Source organism: Staurois parvus, unplaced genomic scaffold, assembly GCF_062004578.1.
Source record: "Staurois parvus isolate SC_StPar_1 unplaced genomic scaffold, SC_StPar_1.0 ptg000316l, whole genome shotgun sequence".
Classification (NCBI taxonomy): domain Eukaryota; kingdom Metazoa; phylum Chordata; class Amphibia; order Anura; family Ranidae; genus Staurois; species Staurois parvus.
In genome coordinates this window covers 2,511,416-2,531,963 of record NW_028318112.1, presented here as the reverse complement: position 1 = coordinate 2,531,963, position 20,548 = coordinate 2,511,416, and the positions used below count along the sequence as shown (strand labels likewise).

The 20,548-nt window shown below is 40.4% G+C and overlaps 2 long non-coding RNA genes across 2 annotated transcripts in view; one reads left to right on the top strand and one right to left on the bottom strand.

Moving 5' to 3' along the window:
• Positions 1-1,492: 1,492 nt before the first annotated feature.
• The window catches only part of LOC149457512 (uncharacterized), a 165,392-nt gene continuing 146,336 nt past the window's right edge, over positions 1,493-20,548 (bottom strand). The window contains exon 2 of the long non-coding RNA XR_016313620.1: positions 1,493-1,905. This is a non-coding gene — a long non-coding RNA (uncharacterized LOC149457512). The remainder of the gene's footprint in view (positions 1,906-20,548) is intronic.
• On the top strand, positions 6,405-7,018 carry LOC149457513 (uncharacterized). Its single transcript, XR_016313619.1, has 3 exons — positions 6,405-6,450; positions 6,539-6,631; positions 6,749-7,018. It is a non-coding gene; the product is annotated as an uncharacterized LOC149457513 (long non-coding RNA).

Sequence of the window (20,548 nt, the reverse complement as noted above, 5' to 3'; positions counted from 1 at the left end):
TTTGAATAGAGTATCAGAGATGGAGGAACTGATTGAATCTTCAAGCGATAATCCGATTAAATTCTCGCACACTTGGATCTGTTGGATCCACTTCCAAACAACTCCCAGGTATCGCTCCATCATGGGCCTCCCTCCCTGACAGGCACCGCTCCTGAAGCCCATTGTCACTTGCTTGAGTGCATGTTCTACCCGACTTTCCCCCTTGGAATGGCACGCCCTTCTCTTCATTCTGAGAGGAATTGCGATTTGCCTTATCACCAGGCCCCTGATGACTGGATCCCAGTCTCGACCCACTTGAGTTGTTCCCTAGGCCCTGTCCACCCCCCAATCTCCCTCCCCCCCGGGGGTTCTTCTTCTTCTTTCCTCCCCTTATTTTTGTCTTCTCCTTCTCTCTGTATCCTCGCCCTTCCCTCTTCCTCTCCTTACCCCCCTCCCCTGCTCTCTCACCCCTCCCCTACTTTTGCTTCCTTTTTTTCCCCCTACTCCTCCCCTACTTGCCTCCTGTTTGTGATTCTTTCCCCCATCTCCCTCTCTTTGCTATTTCCCTTTTCTTCTTCTTCTCTTCTCTTTTTCTTGCCTTACAAGTCACACCATTGTTAGCTCCCTTCTGTATACACTTTTTTAAAGTTTCTTCAGTTTCATATTGCTAGGCACACATATAATTTCTGAGAACATAATATGTACCCTTGGCTTGACAAACAGTTTCTGGAAATACCGATCTGCATTCCCCTCCTATGTAGACTTATCTGGTTTCATGCCAAGCTTCATCCCCCATTGATCCTCATATGAATCCAGGATATTTTATTAGGCTTTCAGATCAGATAGACATCTATGCCTTTATGCAGAGCCCTACACTCAAACCTTGGTTTGGATTTGCTCTTCTTCTAGTCTGGATGTAATCTCTTGCAGTCTACATCCTCTCTCCACATTATATATTGATTGAGTGTTTCAGATTAATTGTATAGCCTAAAATCTTGTGCGTTTCTACATGCCTTGACCATTGTGACCTATATGATATCCCCTTTATGCTGTACTCTTGATTAGTATTGTTTTCTTGTTTCTAATAAACGTTATGGAAAAAAAAATATTCACTGAAAATAACAAGAAAGAACAGCGTGCCTTTAAGATGGAAATTTAAATATACAAAAAAAAACCTACAATGTGCATTTGACCCCCAGTGCTCTGCTGAAGCATAACATAACATTTTTGCCTTAGCATTACCCCCTTGAGGGATTAATTACATAACTGCACTGCTACTCCTTTCCAAAATTTCAAATACAGTTCTGAACAAGGCAGCTACTATACACAGCACTTAGTACCCATGAGTTATGTCACTAATGTCACAGGCCATCACCTTCTGAACAGGCAAGGAAATATAGCCAGAGATCATTTACAAATCATTGTTTAAACTGGCCCCAAACAGCGAGCAGATGGTATCTCCAACATGTACAGAAACAAGGGAATCATGGCAGGGCACGCCAGAGCAAAAAACTTCATCATGTTTACATTTATTGGCACAAATATACAGCCTTACTAAAACGATTACCCAGAGAGAAAAGTGTCGGAGTGGGTCAACTGATAACAGTGAGCTATGCTAGATTTGGCCGAGAAGTTATTTTCTAGCAATACATAATACACTCTCTGATTGTGGTAATAGATCCTGATGGGCTTCTTTGTGTTTCTTGTCACTCTTGATTGATGAGGTTCTATCCTTATACCCTGTAAACATTTGCAATTCTGTCTTCATCAGCTATATAATTTCCCTGTAGCTTTGCAGCATCTTCAGAGAAATGTTTCTTTGCATCAGCTATCATCCAAGCTGGCACACACTGGGCAACTGCAGGGATCCTGGCACTGCTCCTTAGAAGTACTGTATAAGCTGTTTAAATCACGTTGGTGGCCATACTGTAACACAAGGGGAGCAACAGGGTAATTCAAAATAAAAAAGGCAGATTATACTTTCAAACTCCTTTACAAATGGTATCAAATGCAGTTTGTACATGTTAATCAGATTCCTTATACTAAGGTATTGCAATTGTCGTCATGCCACTTTTAAAGCTAAGCTCAAGGCAGATATAAAAGACACAAATTAATTTAGCTTGGTTTCCTGTTTTAATGCAACCAGTATACAGTAATCCCCTATAAAGCAGCATTCAGACTGGGAGAGGAAAGGACTAAGCGTACTTGCTGTACATACTGCACACATATGCCACAGGGAGAGATTTACTAAAGCTGGTTCACTCAGAATCTTGTGCATCTGTGCATGGTAACCACTCAGCTTTTAACCTCAGTTTGTTCAATCAAGCTTTAGCAATAAAACCTGTAAACTGATTGGTTTCCATGCAGAAGTGCACACGATTCTGAGTGAACCAGCTTTAGTAAATAAACCCCACAGTCTTCCCTAGGGAAGTGCCAAGTTATGTTTATCTTCTGTACATGTACCTCCGTTCTGGCCGTTTATAAGCAGCTGAACCTTTTGCTAGTAAGTTCTTTTTTGATTGTTCATTTTAAATAAACGTTATCACACTATTTGAGGCCTTTTTCCACGGGCTCTTTATTTCTGGGGAGCCTGTAAATCCAGAAGGTCCTGGGACTGTGCCTAACAAGAACACATCTGCAGTGACATCCCTGGATCCGTGATACAGCTTCTCCTGGAACCGATGACATCTGGTGGTCACCCTATAGATGACACCCACCTGATCCATTAACATAGTGGCTGGATACAGCTTCCATCCGGACAGATGACATCTAGTGGTCACCCTTTAGATGACACCGCCTTGCTCCAGTGATACAGTGGCTGAGTACCAGGGACAGGTCTTAAATGTCCCATGCGCTTTAACATGCGCTATCTGGTTAGTGCATTACTTGGCTATTCTTTATCATTTCTGAAATCTACTATCTCTGGCTCCTCACCCGTTGGAGACTGTATACGTATTTAGCACATCTGATGAACTGACGCCGTCATTTTGCCGATCCACATTCATATGGGATCTATTATATGTGTAATCATTGTTTTAAGTTAGCGCTGCACTTTCATATTTTACCATTTACTCTGGAGGTTCACGAGGTGCCTTTTTGTGCCAGCAGCTACCCTATCTACATCCACACACTGCGCTCGATTTTATATATATTTTATATATAAGTTTATTTTATCTAATCAATAAGACTGGCTGCTGCTAACAAAACCACAAATGTGTAATGGTGAACAAATGTGTAAATACAAACTTAAAAATTGCTGCACTGCCTTTACTGAAATTTTAATAATTAAATTACCCTACTCCATATAGGGTCCCCACAAATGTGCATGTACTACCATGCCCTATGAGCTGACAAATAGATCCCTCCTACCCAGTGACTAAATAATAAATAAGAAACCAATATATACAGTATATACTCAATGTGCTCAAACAACAATTGTGCTATAAAATGAATAATAGCAAATAAACAATACCATCAAACTATATGTACAGTGAACTTATATGCAAAAAACAATATGCATGTGTATAAAAGTCCCAATCAATGTGAAAACATAAAAGTTCCAATGTGGAGAAAAATCCCCATCCGCATCCACTGTGAATACTAGGTGATACAATAGTTAATCTTCTTAACCATAGCAGTCCTATGTGCGAAGTGCTCCAATTAGTGCTCCCCCTCCAGAGCCCCACTCACCACAAATAACTGACCACCTTGAATGGTAGGTCAAATATCGCATTAGCTGTTGCAGGACTCCTCTGCAGTAAGTTGGCTGTGCACTGCTTGATCCAAAGGTGGGTTTATACAAAGTTTAGAACAGGGTGGTCTAATTTTTCATCCTATGCAGTATGCATATCAGTAGTACAAATATCAGCTTGTGTCCTATGCTTGGGACTTTGGAAGCATGGTCGCCAAGTTTTTTTAACTAATGTTTTTATATAATTAACTTTTTTAGCTCATAAATAAGTTTTTAGCAAGCCCCTTCTTTATTTGTAACTTTTAGATACATATGTTGCCCCTTATACGGAGTTTAGAAAAGGGTGGCCTAATTTTTCACCCTATACAGTATGCATATCAGTAGTACAAACATTAGTTAGTTTCCTATGCTTGGGGCTCTGGAAACACAGCTGCTGAGTTTTTTTCAACTAATGTTTTTTTATATAATTGAGTTTTTAGCAAGCCCCTTCTCTATTTGTAACTTTTAGATACATATGTAGCCCCTTTTTGGCCATTTTAAGGGCCCATTATTCCATTAGATCTACAGTTGTGACCAAAATTATTCAACCCCCAATGCTGTAAAGGGGTTTAGGGACTATAGTGTACATTTGGAATTGTATTCAGAATCAAATCCTACAAGGACGTTGTAACTACCCAAATGCAACTAAAATGACATCAATTGTTTATGTAATACAGTAGTAAATGGTTCTTATGTGGTTTCTTCATTGCCACAATTATTCAACCCCTTAAAGACTACCACTCTGAAGAACAGAGGTTCATACAGGTGCTTTCCATCAGGTATTGAAAACACCTGTGGATGTCACCGAGCAGCAATCAAGCATAATAAGCACCAATTAGGCAGCTTTAAAATGACTGTGATACTCAGCTCCTTCTAGACATTTACTGGTGTGGTTACAAACATGGTGAAGGCAAGAGAATGGTCCAGGAAGACAAGAGAAGAGGTGATTTCTCTTCACAGGAAGGGCAATGGCTATAAGAAGATTGCAAAGATGTTAAACATACCAAGAGACACCTTAGGAAGCATCATTCGCAAATTCAAGGCAAAGGGCACTGTTGAAACGCTACCTGGTCGTGGCAGAAAGAAGATGCTGACTTCGACTGCTGTGCGCTACCTGAAGCGTAGAGTGGAGAGAAGTCCCCGTGTGACTGCTGAGGAACTGAGAAAAGATTTGTCAGATGTGGGTACAGAAGTTTCAGCCCAGACAATAAGACGCACACTGCGTAATGAAGGCCTCCGTGCCAGAACTCCCAGGCGTACCCCCTTGCTGTCTCCAAAGAATAAGAAGAGTCGACTGCAGTATGCCAAAAGCCATGTGGACAAACCACAAAAGTTGTGGGATAGTGTTCTGTGGACTGATGAAACAAAATTAGAACTGTTTGGGCCCATGGATCAACGCTATGTTTGGAGGAGGAAGAACAAGGCCTATGATGAAAAGAACACCTTGCCTACTGTGAAGCATGGTGGAGGGTCAATCATGCTTTGGGGCTGTTTTGCTTCTGCAGGTACAGGGAAGCTTCAGCGTGTGCAAGGTACCATGAATTCTCTTCAGTACCAGGAGATATTGGATGGAAACGTGATGCAGTCCGTCACACACCTGAGGCTTGGGAGACGTTGGACCTTTCAACAGGACAATGATCCCAAGCATACCTCCAAGTCCACTAGAGCATGGTTGCAGAGGAAAGGCTGGAACATTTTGGAGTGGCCATCGCAGTCACCAGACTTAAATCCGATTGAGAACCTCTGGTGGGACTTAAAGAAAGCAGTTGCAGTGCGCAAGCCTAAGAATGTGACTGAACTGGAGGCCTTTGCCCATGAAGAATGGGCGAAGATACCCGTAGATCGCTGCAAGACACTTGTGTCAAGCTATGCTTCACGTTTAAAAGCTGTTATAACTGTAAAAGGATGCTGTACTAAGTACTAAGATTGAATGTCACTTGGGGGTTGAATAAAACTGATAATGCTGTGAGCACAGAAAAGACATTTGTGGTTATTTCATTATAACTGTTATGTTATATTTGTCTGACCTACAAGTGCCTCTTTAATGTAAATGTAAGCAAGATGACTGAATGATCAAAAGCAATGTCAAACTGGCCAAAACACTCAATTTCAGTGGGGGTTGAATAATTTTGGTCACAACTGTAGGATAGTGGAGCACATTGCACACTGTCCACTGTATCATGGAGGCCATTTGGTTGCCATGACAACCACCGACGGAGTGGATGGGGTCCTTACATCACACTGGGGCCGGGGGTATGAGCATACGTATCACGAGCTGTGATGGTTTTAAGAGCACAGTCAATTCTCCCCGGACTCTGATGCAGCCCTGATCCTTCCTGCAGCCTGAGCTACAACAAAATGGCCAGTATAATATTATGAAGCTTGAACACTAACTTATATATGAGGTATATCTTTACACCTCTAAATAACCTGTGCTTATTTTTACCTCAACATTGGGGGAATTTTTTGAACTCCTATTGGAGTAATATTTATTACGTTACATATGTGCTGTGGCATGTGAAAATAGTCTCACATATCCATTAGGATTGCATTGCCTCCTCATCATTTGAGCAATTTTTGGAAACCCAGTTTTGGGTATTTATTTCACAGTATATTTAGACTGAGCTATATCAGTCTGGACTATATATATTCACCACCTGGCTTCCCACCCCTGCATTCACTTTTTTCAACAAGACCTGATCGCACTTCAAGTGGATTAAGTCCTCTTGATCTTCCATATGGTAATATTTATTTTTTTTACCTCCAATTATTCTTTATTCAGGTATATGTTTTTTGTTATTGATGTTTCACATTTATACACCTCTTTAGAGTCATCTATTAATGTGGATACACTTTCATCTGGGGTGGTTACCCAGGAAGGCCATATATCCATCTTTCAATGATGGTCAAGCTTTTGAGAAGGTAATGATTTAAATATACACTAGTTTTGTGTTTGCTGGGCTGATACATTCGCCCAGTATATTTACCTTATTGTAGTTCCACCTACTATGATCTTTCTTTTTGGTTTTTCCATTTTAGGAAGTCATTCTACTTATTGTGATTATTACCATAATGGTTTCTGAAGAATGTTCTCCCTATGCTGATTTTCTATGGAAAATATGGAAAATTCTTTGATCTAGTGGTTAGGAACTCCATTGCCTTATGTGGATCCTCAAACTGCCAAACAACTACTTTACTTGGAGACGCCGAATGTTTTTAAGTGATTTTATTATTACTTGTTTACCATATCTATGTCTAACCTCTATATGATCCATGTGATCGAATAAAGCTTTTTGTATAACAATACTACTCCGCTTGGATTTTGAAGTAACCACTTTTGTTTGAGCAGTATTGCATCTGTCATACTGCTATTTTTTGTTATAAAACTGAGCAGACATGGACCTGTCATCTGCCTGCTCTGCTTGGATCAGCAAGAGATCATCGGACTGATCTCCTGCTGATCATAACAGAGTTCGCCCATGTTAAATGAGTCTTACTCTTTCATTCAAGCGAGAGCCTGTGATGTCTGGATGGGTAAGAGCTGGGTGGGACTTGGATGTGGCTGCTTGAACAGGGACCAGCAACGTACCTACCAGAATGTGCCTGTGTGCAGCCACATTAGGCTGCATAAGACAACTGTTGATGATAAGAGACAGGAAGGCTGCTGACTTTCTAGATTAGACACTTATTTCTAATCAGACATTCAGCACTGGATGTGATTGACAGCAGTGAGAGCCATTGGGTCCTGCTGCTGTGTCTCAGCCAATGAGGAGGAAGAGACCCAGGACAGCAGCCAATCTCATGTACATCACTGGATCGAAATAGGACTCAGGTAAATATTAGGGGAACTGAGAAGGGATCTGCACATAGAAGCTTTTTACATTCCTGCATAGAATGCATGAAGCTAAAAAAACCTTCAGCCCTTAGAACCACTTTAATATAAACATCTTTTTATATTATCCATAGAAATAAAAGGAAGATTTATCATGTTGACTGGAATTCCACTTTAAACTCTATTGTCTTGCTTCACTACTCATTTAATAAGTCACTGAAATCTGGATACTATGAATAAAAAAAAAAACACACATGGGCAAATAACTAGTCATCGGTACTGCCTGAAGGTTTCCCACAGCTGATTGTTCCCCATTACCGACTTGCTTACTGACATACATGCCTTGTTCTCTCCTGCATCTCTGTGTGAAAATGGACACCTTTGTAGAGGCAGAGACATTCCCATGTCAGAGCCTTCAGTAAGGAGAACAATGAGTAGCACCATAGTGACATTGCCAAATGTCACTCTAAATCTTCTGAGACTATCTGTCAGAGGCAGTAGTGCCTTTGTCTCATACTGCAGATATACGCAATGAAGCTGCAGCTCAGAAGTCTTTAGTCACGTACTGAGCAGTACATAGCTTTATTTCAGAAGGAATTGAAGACAAGATCTTTTTTTTTTCAATGTATTGCGTTGGTACAAATAAAACCTCTAGATGTTCCCTGTAACATAGCAAATCTTCTTCTTTTTTAGTTCAAGTCCACTTTAATTCTCATGTGGTGGGGTGATTATTACAACTGACAAGCATTTAGCAATGTAAGACAAATGTGTGGAAATTGAAGTCCAAGTGCACTGGCTAGTGGAATCAAGGCATATGCCATAGGAAACAGAACTAGATCTATATAAAATAAAATCAAACATTTACATATTCATACAACTGATGGATACACATGGTCAGATTCAAAAACATGACTTCAAAAGAACAATTGGAATATATATTTCCAGTTGATCAACACTGTTTTGTTGCTTTGTTGACCCATCATTACATCACTTTAAAGACTTGCTTGTATTTCACATTTTTCAGAAGCCTGCATTGCAGTTTTATCAATCCTACATTTTGTTGTTTAGAGTCTTGTGACCCAGATGCACTTTTTCACTTCTAACCAGGGGCGGACTGACCATTTGGAAACTCGGGCACTGCCCGAGGGCCCCGGGGTCAGTAGGGGGCCCCATGAGATGCCCCTGATACCTTTTTCATAGTCTTTTTTGAGTTTGGGCAAGGACACAGGGGCTCCATGAGTTGTCAGTCCACCCCTGCTTCTAACTGCAAATGCCCTACACTGCCCTAGATTTATGAGACACTTTTAGAGAACATATCTCTCTGTTGATGTACTCATCAACAATTTACATATGTTTTGAAGGTTTGTGTTGACCTATAACAAACATTTGTATCAGTGGGAAAATTGAATTAAACATGTGAAGAAAAAACTCATAAATAATGGTTTGTAATTACAATTTCTATGAAAAGTGTCATCTACTGCTCCTAGATTAATGTAATAAGTCTTAGTATTTAAGATAATATTAATTTAGGTTAAAGCTGACCCCTTAGCAGATAGTCTACCCTTATTGGTCAATCCCAGGACTGCGAAAATGGTAGAGGTATGGCCTATTACAAAACCTTCAAAGTCTTAGAATGGCTGTGACCAGGAAGCTGGTTTGCAAGAAACAGAGCACGTCAATGTGCCTTCTGGTCATCCTCAAACTTCTAGTGAGCTACTGGGATCTACCAAAATGTCCACCCTGACTTGGACAACCAGTGAATATAACACTATGTGTAAATGTTATTGGCAGGTACATTATATGTAATAATGTGTGCTTATCGTGGTCTAATGTATTTACTATACCCACTAAGGAATACCTAAGCACTATGATCCTCAACCAGTTGTTGCAAATAATGTTAAAATACAATGAGTCGCTTATGAAGATTAGATTGTGCATCCTAAGACCAGGATTGCATTTACCATGGGATATTTGTGAACTAGTATCAAATAGCAAGGTTAGATGGAACAGCATTATGCATGAAAATTTACAAATTGTGCTAACCCTTCCTTGTTTGAGTTTCTCTTCCAGTCACCTCTGGGCATTTTTTTCTAAATTCAGAAAGAGACCTGAAGGGGAAAGGGACTGCAGGAGATGTGAAGCGTCAGGAGGCTTGTTAGGCTACAAAAAATACTAAGCTTTCATTTCTGCTGATCTATACAACTGAAAACTACTCCTGCATATAATGCAGACTCCATGCTAGTAATGTTTTCTAATAAAATGATTATGTTTAACCATTTGCCGCCCGGCCAATGGCCATTTGGCGGCGGCAAAAGTGCTTCTGCATTCCGGGTGCACGCCATTTGGCGTGCTCCCGCACATGCTCAGTTCGCGCAACTGCAGAGCGGCGCAGCAGTGCGATCTGTCACCGGCCGTGTACCTCGGACATGTCATGTGATTAGCTGTGACCAAATCACAGCTAAGCACAAAAAAAAAAAAAACTGAATGAATCGATTTCATTCTGGTAAATGCTTGCTTATAGCAAAGTAATTCTTTGCTATAAGGAAATTGTGTAAAAAAAATAAAATAAAAAAAATACTGATCACTTCCCCAAAGTAGTACAATGTTACTATGGTAACATTGTACTACTTTGGTCATAGTAAAATATGAAAAAAAAATCTTAATAAAATAAAAAAAAGTAATAAAAAATTAAAAATAATAATAATAAAAAAAATATATATATATTTTTTTTTTTCATACTGTCACCAGTCAGTGTCCCTGTTCACCGCCATGCCAGTTATATGATGACGCTGTACTGCAATGGTGACAGTATGTAAAAAAAAAAATTGTGAAAATAATTTTTTTAATTTTTTTAATTTTTTCATTTTCCAAAAAATTATGACAAAAAAAATACAACTTCAAAAAACTCGCCATTCCTCTTATGAAGTACGTCGGACTGTCTACTCTGCAAAAAGGGGTCATTTGGGGATATCTGTACTATTCTGACATTCTTGGACCTCAAGAAATTAGATTGGCCGTCAGTACTTCAGGATTGATCAATATTCAGATCTATACCATAGTTTGTGAACTCTATAACTTTCCTACAAACTAAAAAATACATCCTAATTTGGGTTATTTTCACCAAAGACATGTAGCAGAATACATCTCGGCCTAAATTTATGAAGAACAATTATTTATTTGTAAACTTTTATAACAGAAACAAAGAAAAACGTGTTTTTTTTTCAAAATTTTTGGTCTTTTTTTGTTAATTTAGCAAAAAATAAAAACCCCAGCGGTGATTAAATACCACCAAAAGAAAGCTCTAGTTGTGTGAAGAAAATGCTAAAATTTTAGTTTGGGTACAATGTTGTATGACCGCGCAATTGTCATTCAAAGTGTGAGAGCGCTGAAACGTGAAAACTGGCCTGGGCAGGAAGGTGTAAAATTGCACGGTATTGAAATGGTTAACAATAATGATCACAGAGGACTGCTTAAAGGGTAAGTTCAGGCTTTTCATGCAGAATTTCACTTTTCACAATAAATATAAGCCTTTTCTAATGTCTTTTCTGCCCAAGCCATCCCAATGCACTAATCTCTCACTTCATGTTTGTTTGTGATGCTTATCTTTCACTTACCTAGTCCACGGCTGCCTTCAGTCTGCACCTCTCCACGCACAATTTAAAAAAATAGATTCTGAGCACTGACTTCCTGTAGCATCATGTGACCATTTAGGAAACTAAATATCCCATCATGCGCTGCCTTACTACGACACAGAATAGGGCATGTTTTACTTCTCTGGGCCACAACTTCCTCATTCCTATACCATCTCTTTTTTTTATTTCCACCCACTTTTCTAATTCTTCCCTTAAGGTGGCCATACACTGTACATTCAGAGTGTATAGTGTATGGTGAGCTTTACAGACTTCCAGGGACACACTTCTAAAGTTTTCAATACTACAGCTTTGCACCACATAGGCTGTTATGTGATCAGTGAACAACTTCTCCTGTTCCAGTGTGCACACTCTGACAAATGTATGGATCTATGCAGTGAGAAGAAGAGATACAATACAGTCAGTCAGCAGAGGAAGACATTGGCTATGTATTCAGGGAGAAAGATGCTTACTGGCAATTATTGAATCGGAGAAACGTACAGATACAGAGTGGGTGGGAGCAATCTCCTGGAGAGGAGGAGAGGTGCAGGGTATGTTTTAACTGCTTAATCGGGTGATAGATTTTGCCTCAGCGTGGGCTACAGAGCGTGCACAAGTCGCGATCCTGGGTGGATGTCACCCTCTTGCGTACCCCATGGGCCACACTGTGTCGCAATCTGTCACCCGCTGTTTCCAGAGAACAGATAACAGGCCAGTACCATGTGATCACTGTGACCAATCACAGCAGATCACATAACAATTGTACACAATGGATGTCTTCCTTTCATAACATTCATTGTGTACTATTATGTTGTGTCTCTGTGATTGGTCACAGTGATCACATGGTACAGACAGTGCCAATCACAACCTATCTATACCATGTAATTAGTTATAGCCAAATGCCTTTTACTAAATACCTTGGACTGTCTACTTTCCAAAAAGGGATAATTTGGGGGATATTTGTACTGTCCTGGTGTTTTAGGGCCTCAAGAAATTAGATCAGTGAGGCTGTCAGTACATCAGGATTGATCTATTTTCATATATAGATAACATAAATTGGGGACTCTATAACTTTCCTACAGACTAAATAATATACACTGATTTGGGTTATTTTCACCAAAGAAGTGTAGCAGTATTACATTTTGGCCTACATTTATGAAGAAAGCTTTTTTATTTGCACAACTCTCTAACAAAAATGAAGAAAAATGCATTTTTTTAATTTGTATGTCTTATTTGTTTATTCAGTAAAAAATATAAAACCCAGTGGTGAGTAAATACCACCAAAACAAAGCTCTATTTGTGTGAATAAAATGATAAAAAGTTAATTTTGATACAGTGTTTCATGACCGCGCAATTGTCATTCAATTTGTGACAGCACTGAAAGCTGAAAAGTGTCCTGGGCAGGAAGGGGGTGAAAGTGTCCGGTATTGAAGTGGTTAGTGAGGTTAGCTTCTGAAGTACTTCCTCATTCTAATAACAGTTTTCACATCCTATAGGACAGATAACAGGAAGTAATGGAGGAGTTTTCTAAGAAACTGGAGGCTGAGCTAAAGCCTGTCCTAGAATATAGGGAACACTTTTTCTTTTCTGCAAAAGAGGTACATTACTGGTATATTGGTACATACGGAAGCTAGAATAAAAAAAAGTGAACTTAGCCTTTAAAGTGTATGTAAACCCTTACAATGTATATGCTTTATTAGCTCTCTTTTGGTCTTTTAAACATACAGTTAGAAGCATTCTGTTATATCTGCTTGATATGTGCACAAAATGGTTGATCTTGCAGAAATTCAGAGCTCTCCTGTCTCTTCTGCACACTTCCTGCGTTATCTCAAACAGCCCTCCTAGTTTTTATCTTCGACTACAGAATGACTGACCTTTATGTCAATGAGATCTGAGAGTGGTTGAGTAGTTTAGCAAAAGGAGAGGGGGTTGGTGTAAGTTTAGTTCACACAAATACTGTGTTGTCAGCACAGGGCTGAGTGCATTTCTGGCAGATCATCAGGTATTATTCTGTACTTGCAGGGTCTTTAAGGCTGAAGCATTATGGGTGGAACTACACATGGGGGTGCGTACTACAAAGGTAATCATTGGAGTTTGTTATAGGCCTCCCAGTGTTAATGAGGAGGTGGAAACTCAGCTCCTTGCACAGACTGAAAGGGCTGCAAGCGCTGGGACAGTGATAATAATGGGGGATTTTAACTACCCGGAAATTACCTGGAGCAATGGTACTGCAGGAACAGTTAAAGGGCAAACATTTTTAAATCTACTACAGGACAATTTTATGGTACAATTCATAGAAGCCCGTACTAGGAATGATGCTCTACTGGACCTGGTAATCTCAAACCATGCAGAGCTTATTACGAATGTCCATATAAAAGAACATCTGGGTAGCAGTGACCATAACATGATTTAATTTATTGTTAGCTGTAAACAGCAAGCACATACGGGAAAAATAAAACCGCTCAATTTCAAGAGAGCTAATTTTCCAAGGCTGAGAGTTGCTCTCCAAGACTTAGATTGGGAGGGAATATTGGCATCAATAAACACAACACAGAAATGGGAGTTCTTCAAAATGACTGTATTTGAACACGCTGCAAAATATATACCCATGGGCAACAAGTTTAAAAGGCTAAAAATCAAACTGTGGCTTACGTCCAAAGTTAAAAAAGCTATAGATAATAAGAAAAGAGCTTGTATTAAATGTAAAAATGAAGGAATGCTATCATAGTTTAAACATTACAAAGAATATAACAGAATATGCAAATAGGAAATAAAGGCTGCAAAAATTGAAAATGAACTACAGATTGCAAAAGATAGCAGGACCAACCCCAAAAAATTCTTCAAATAGTAAAAAGGTCTGATCCAAGCTTGTAGGCCCTTTACAAAATATTCTAGAGTGGGTGACTGGGGACAAAGAGAAGGTAAATTTATGTAATACCTTCTTCAGCTCTGTGTATACAAAGGAGCATGGGGGAGCTCTTGTCCATAATGGGTATGGTATTGACATATCTCCAGATGATCCATATTGGCTCACAATTGATATGATCCAGAAATATTTAGACAGAATAAAGGTGAATAAAGCACCTGGACTGGATGGCATACACCCACGGGTCCTTAAAGAATTGAGCTCTGTCATTTCAAAGCCATTGTTTCTAATTTTTAGGGACTCTTTAATGACTGGTATAGTACTACTGGACTGGCGTAAAGCAATGTGGTGCCAATATTTAAAAAGAGGTCAAAATCTTTAATTATAGACCTGTTAGTTTAACTTCTATAATTGGGAAGGTACTGGAGAGTTTAATAAAAGACCACATAGATGAGTTACTTTTTAATATATTTATAAACGATATAGGGTCCGGGATTAAAAATCCCATTTCAGTCTTTGCAGATGACACCAAGCTGTGCAGTGGAATAAAGTCCTTACAGGATGTCTTCAACTTACAAGCCAACCTCAATGCACTGTTTAATTGGGCAACTATGTGGCAAATGAGGTTTAATGTTGATAAATGTAAGGTTCTGCACTTGGGGGCTAAGAATATGCATGAATCATACATACTAGGGGGGTACAACTGGGGGAATCAATGGGGGAGGAGGATCTGGGAGTTCTGGTAGATCACAAACTTAATAATGGCATGCAATGCCAAGCTGCGGTTTCTAAAGCGAGCAAAATCCTCTCTTGTATTAAAAGAGGTATAGACTCCAGAGAAAGAGATATCATATTAACCCTGTACAAATCATTAGCAATTCCTCATCTGGAATATGCAGTTCAGTTTTGGGCACCAATTCACAAAAAGAACATTGGGGAACTTAACCACTTGCTGCCCAGCCACCGCATATAAACGGCGGCAGGGCGGCACTCGTAGGCAAAAGCACGTTTTAAAACGGCTGCCTTCAAAACAGGTAGGGGGCGCGTGCGAGGTGCGCGCCCGCCCTACCTGTCCTGCGGGTGTCAGCAGCGGGTGTCAGCCGCTGGGTCACGGCCGGTTTTTACCGGCCGTTTTCCCGCGATTGACGGTGATCGCTGACACAGAGCAGAGCTGCATTGTTTACACACAGCCCTGTTCTGTGTCAGTTCTCTGACAGCTTGTGAGAAGCTGCAGAGTTTCTCTGCCTCAATCAGCTCCCCCAGTCCAGTACACACCCCCGCCCCCTAGTAAAACACTCCCCTTACACAGCAAATTCTAAAAATGTTAACCCCTTCCTCCCCAGTGACATTAGTACAGTTTCAGTGGTTTTTTTTCACTGATCACTGTATTGGTGTCACTGGGGATGTCAGTGACCCCAAGTCAGTTCCCCCCCAGTGTCAAAATGTCCGCTGCAGTCCCGCAGTCCTGCCATAAGTCGCTGGTCGCCGCCATATGTCGCTGATTGCCGCCATATGTCGCTGATCGGCGCCATTATTAGTATAAATAAAAATTAAAAATTCCAGTATCGTTCTTGCCATTTGTAAACGCTATAACTTTCACGTAAACCAATTAATTTACACGTATTGGGATTTTTTAAAAAAAAGACATGTCGCAGAATGCATTTTGGCAGAAATTTATGACTAAATTTGATTTTTGCATTTTTTTTTTTAATGGACATGTTTTATAGCAAAAAGTCCAAAATATTGTTTTTTTTTCCTCAAAATTGTCAGCCTTTTTTTTATAGCACAAAAAATAAAAACCGCACAGGCGATCAAATACCATCAAAAGAAAGCTCAATTTGTGGGGAAAAAAGGTTGTAAATTTAATTTATGTACCGTATTGCATGACCGCGCAATTGTCCGTTAAACTAGTGCAGCGCTGTATAGCAGAAAAATGGCGTAAATTGCAGTATTTATACCATAGTTTGTAGACACTATAACTAGAGATGAGCGAATCGAACTTGGCGAAGTGGAATTCATTTCGAATATTAGGAAAAATTCGATTCGCGCCGAATCCGAAAATTAGCAAACTTCGGATGCACGAATCGAATTTTCGCTGATCGGCCGATTTTCATCCCTTCTACAGCCGGCAAAAAGTGTCCCTGCAGAGAGCTCTGCTATTTCTGACAGTTCTCTGACAGTTCCTTCACATTTACAGCGGTTGAAACATTGTATCTACAGTCAGGTCCATAAATATTGGGACATCGACACAATTCTAACATTTTTGGCTCTATACACCACCACAATGGATTTGAAATGAAACGAACAAGATGTGCTTTAACTGTAGACTGTCAGCTTTAATTTGAGGGGTAGTTACATCCAAATCAGGTGAACGGTGTAGGAATTACAACAGTTTGCATATGTGCCTCCCACTTTTTAAGGGACCAAAAGTAATGGGACAATTGGCTTCTCAGCTATTCCATGACCAGGTGTGTGTTATTCCCTCATTATCCCAATTACAATGAGCAGATAAAAGGTCCAGAGTTCATTTCAAGTGTGCTATTTCCATTTGGAATCTGTTGCGGTCAACTCTCAAGATGAGATCCAAAGAGCTGTCACTATCAGTGAAGCAAGCCATCATTAGGCTGAAAAAACAAAACAAACCCATCCGAGAGATAGAAAAAACATTAGGCGTGGCCAAAACAACTGTTTGGAACATTCTTAAAAAGAAGGAACGCACCGGTGAGCTCAGCAACACCAAAAGACCCGGAAGACCACGGAAAACAACTGTGGTGGATGAGCGAAGAATTCTTTCCTTGGTGAAGAAAACACCCTTCACAACAGTTGGCCAGATCAAGAACACTCTCCAGGAGGTAGGTGTATGTGTGTCAAAGTCACCAATCAAGAGAAGACTTCACCAGAGTGAATACAGAGGGTTCACCACAAGATGTAAACCATTGGTGAGCCTCAAAAACAGGAAGGCCAGATTAGAGTTTGCCAAACGACATCTAAAAAAGCCTTCACAGTTCTGGAACAACATCCTATGGACAGATGAGACCAAGATCAACTTGTACCAGAGTGATGGGAAGAGAAGAGTATGGAGAAGGAAAGGAACTGCTCATGATCCTAAGCATACCACCTCATCAGTGAAGCATGGTGGTGGTAGTGTCATGGCGTGGGCATGTATGGCTGCCAGTGGAACTGGTTCTCTTGTATTTATTGATGATGTGACTGCTGACAAAAGCAGCAGGATGAATTCTGAAGTGTTTCGGGCAATATTATCTGCTCATATTCAGCCAAATGCTTCACAACTCATTGGATGCCGCTTCACAGTGCAGATGGACAATGACCCAAAGCATACTGCAAAAGCAACCAAAGAGTTTTTTAAGGGAAATAAGTGGAATGTTATGCAATGGCCAAGTCAATCACCTGACCTGAATCCGATTGAGCATGCATTTCACTTGCTGAAGACAAAACTGAAGGGAAAATGCCCCAAGAACAAGTAGGAACTGAAGACAGTTGCAGTAGAGGCCTGGCAGAGCATCACCAGGGATGAAACCCAGCGTCTGGTGATATCTATGCGTTCCATACTTCAGACTGTAATTGACTGCAAAGGATTTGCAACCAAGTATTAAAAAGTGAAAGTTTGATTTATGATTATTATTCTGTCCCATTACTTTTGGTCCCTTAAAAAGTGGGAGGCACATATGCAAACTGTTGTAATTCCTACACCGTTCACCTGATTTGGATGTAAATACCCTCAAATTAAAGCTGACAGTCTTCAGTTAAAGCTCATCTTGTTCGTTTCATTTCAAATCCATTGTGGTAGTGTAAAGAGCCAAAAATGTTAGAATTGTGTCGATGTCCCAATATTTATGGACCTGACTGTATTTGTTTCCATTTAGGATACAGATGTTTTTATTCAGAAACAAATAGATACAATGTTTCAACCGCTGTAAATGTGAAGGAACTGTCAGAGAACTGTCAGAAATAGCGGAGCTCTCTGCAGATACACTTTTTGCTGGACTGGAATTCTTCTTATTTTCATCCTACTTCTTCTTCTTCTTCTTCATCCTCATCCTCTTCTTCTTCTTCTTCTTCTTCTTCTTAATCCTCATCCTCTTCTTCTTCTTCTTCATCCTCATCCTCTTCTTCATCCTCATTCTCTTCTTCTTCATCCTCATCCTCTTCTTCTTCTTCATCCTCATCCTCTTCTTCTTCTTCATCCTCATCCTCTTCTTCATCATCATCATCCTCATCCTCTTCTTCTTCTTCTTCTTCCTCCTCACCATCATCCTCTTCTTCTTCTTCATCCTCATCCTCTTCTTCATCCTCATCCTCTTCATCCTCATCTTCTTCTTCTTCTTCTTCTTCTTCTTCTTCTTCATCCTCTTCTTCTTCTTCTTCTTCTTCATCCTCATCCTCCTCTTCTTCTTCTTCTTCATCCTCATCCTCCTCTGCTTCTTCTTCTTCTTCATCATCCTCATCTTCTTCTTCATCATCCTCACCATCATCCTCTTCTTCTTCTTCATCCTCATCCTCTTCTTCTTCTTCTTCATCATCCTCATCTTCTTCTTCTTCATCATCCTCACCATCATCCTCTTCTTCTTCATCATCATCCTCTTCTTCTTCTTCTTCATCCTCATCTTCTTCTTCTTCCTCCTCATCCTCTTCTTCTTCTTCTTCTTCCTCATCCTCTTCTTCTTCTTCTTCTTCCTCATCCTCTTCTTCTTCCTCATCTTCTTCTTCTTCCTCATCTTCTTCTTCTTCCTCATCTTCTTCTTCTTCTTCATCCTCATCCTCTTCTTCTTCATCCCCATCCTCTTCTTCTTCATCCTCATCCTCTTCTTCTTCTTCATCTTCTTCTTCATCCTCATCCTCTTCTTCTTCTTCTTCATCATCCTCATCCTCACCATCATCCTCTTCTTCTTCTTCTTCTTCTTCATCCTCATCCTCTTCTTCATCCTCATCCTTTTCTTCTTCTTCTTCTTCCTCATCCTCTTCTTCTTCTTCCTCATCCTCATCCTCTTCTTCTTCTTCCTCATCCTCATCCTTTTATTCTTCTTCTTCATCCTCATCCTCTTCTTCTACTTCTTCTTCTTCCTCATCCTCTTCTTCTTCATCCTCATCCTCTTCTTCTTCTTCATCCTCATCTTCTTCTTCATCATCATCCTCATCCTCTTCTTCTTCTTCTTCTTCCTCACCATCATCCTCTTCTTCTTCTTCATCCTCATCCTCTTCTTCATCCTCTTCTTCTTCTTCTGCTTCTTATTCATCCTCATCCTCTTCTTCTTCTTCTTCTTCTTCTTCCTCACCCTCATCCTCTTCTTCTTCTTCTTCTTCTTCTTCTTCATCCTCCTCCTCCTCCTCTTCTTCTTCTTCATCCTCATCCTCCTCTTCTTCTTCTTCTTCTTCATCCTCATCCTCTTCTTCTTCTTCATCCTCATCCTCTTCTTCTTCTTCTTCCTCTTCCTCATCCTCTTCTTTTTCATCCTCTTCTTCCTCTTCTTCTTCTTCATCCTCTTCTTCATCCTCTTCCTCTTCTTCTTTTTCTTCTTTTTGTCTTCCTCTTGCAGGTCACTGCTCATGCGCAGATTTTTTATCGGCAAAAAATCGTCCGATTTGCCCACTATTGCTGCGAAAATCGGCCGATCGGAAAAATCGGCCGATTTTCTTTCCAACTTTACAGAAAAAAAAAACGGCCAAAATACCGAAAAACGGCCGACCAAATAGCCCACTAACGATCCGAAAATCGGCCGATTTTATTTTCGGCCAAAAAATCGGCCGATTTTCGACCCATCTATGGCCTGCATTAGGGCCACAGAGACTTTAGGGCCACAGAATCGTTACTCAGGGACACAGAATCATTACTCAGGGACACAGAATTGTTACTCAGGGACACAGAATCGTTACTCAGGGACACAGAATCGTTACTCAGGGACACAGAATCGTTACTTAGGGCCACAGCTATCAAAGAATCAAAAATTTAAAGTGACATACACCCTTTTTTTTTTTGGTGGCTGTCGTGCACAGTTGGTGCTGCAGTTTGCCGATTGTGCAAAATAAACTGACTTTCTGCTTCACAACCACTATTGTACGTTCAAAGAGTTAAATCCATTTGCACGCCGGCTGGCGGTAATATTTTTTGGGTGATTAGTGCATTCCAGTGACACAAACGTACAGTTTCCAGCCAACGGCAAGCTGCAATTGACCGATTGTGTACAATAAACTGACTTTCTGCTTCACAACCACTATTGGCCTTCAATTGAAGCTGCTTCCGCTCCGCCACTCTGCCATTGGACTCTTGATAGTCGTCTCCCCACGCTGCTGCTGGGGGGACATTTTAACCTAGGCCTGTGTATGGCCTTCAATTGAAGCTGCTTCTGCTCCGCCACTCTGCCATTGGACTCTTGATAGTCGTCTCCCCACACTGCTGCTGGGGGGACTTTTTAACATAGGCCTCTGTATGGCCTTCAATTTAAGCTGCTTACGCTTCGCCACTCTGCCATGGGCCCCTGTACCGCCTCCTCATG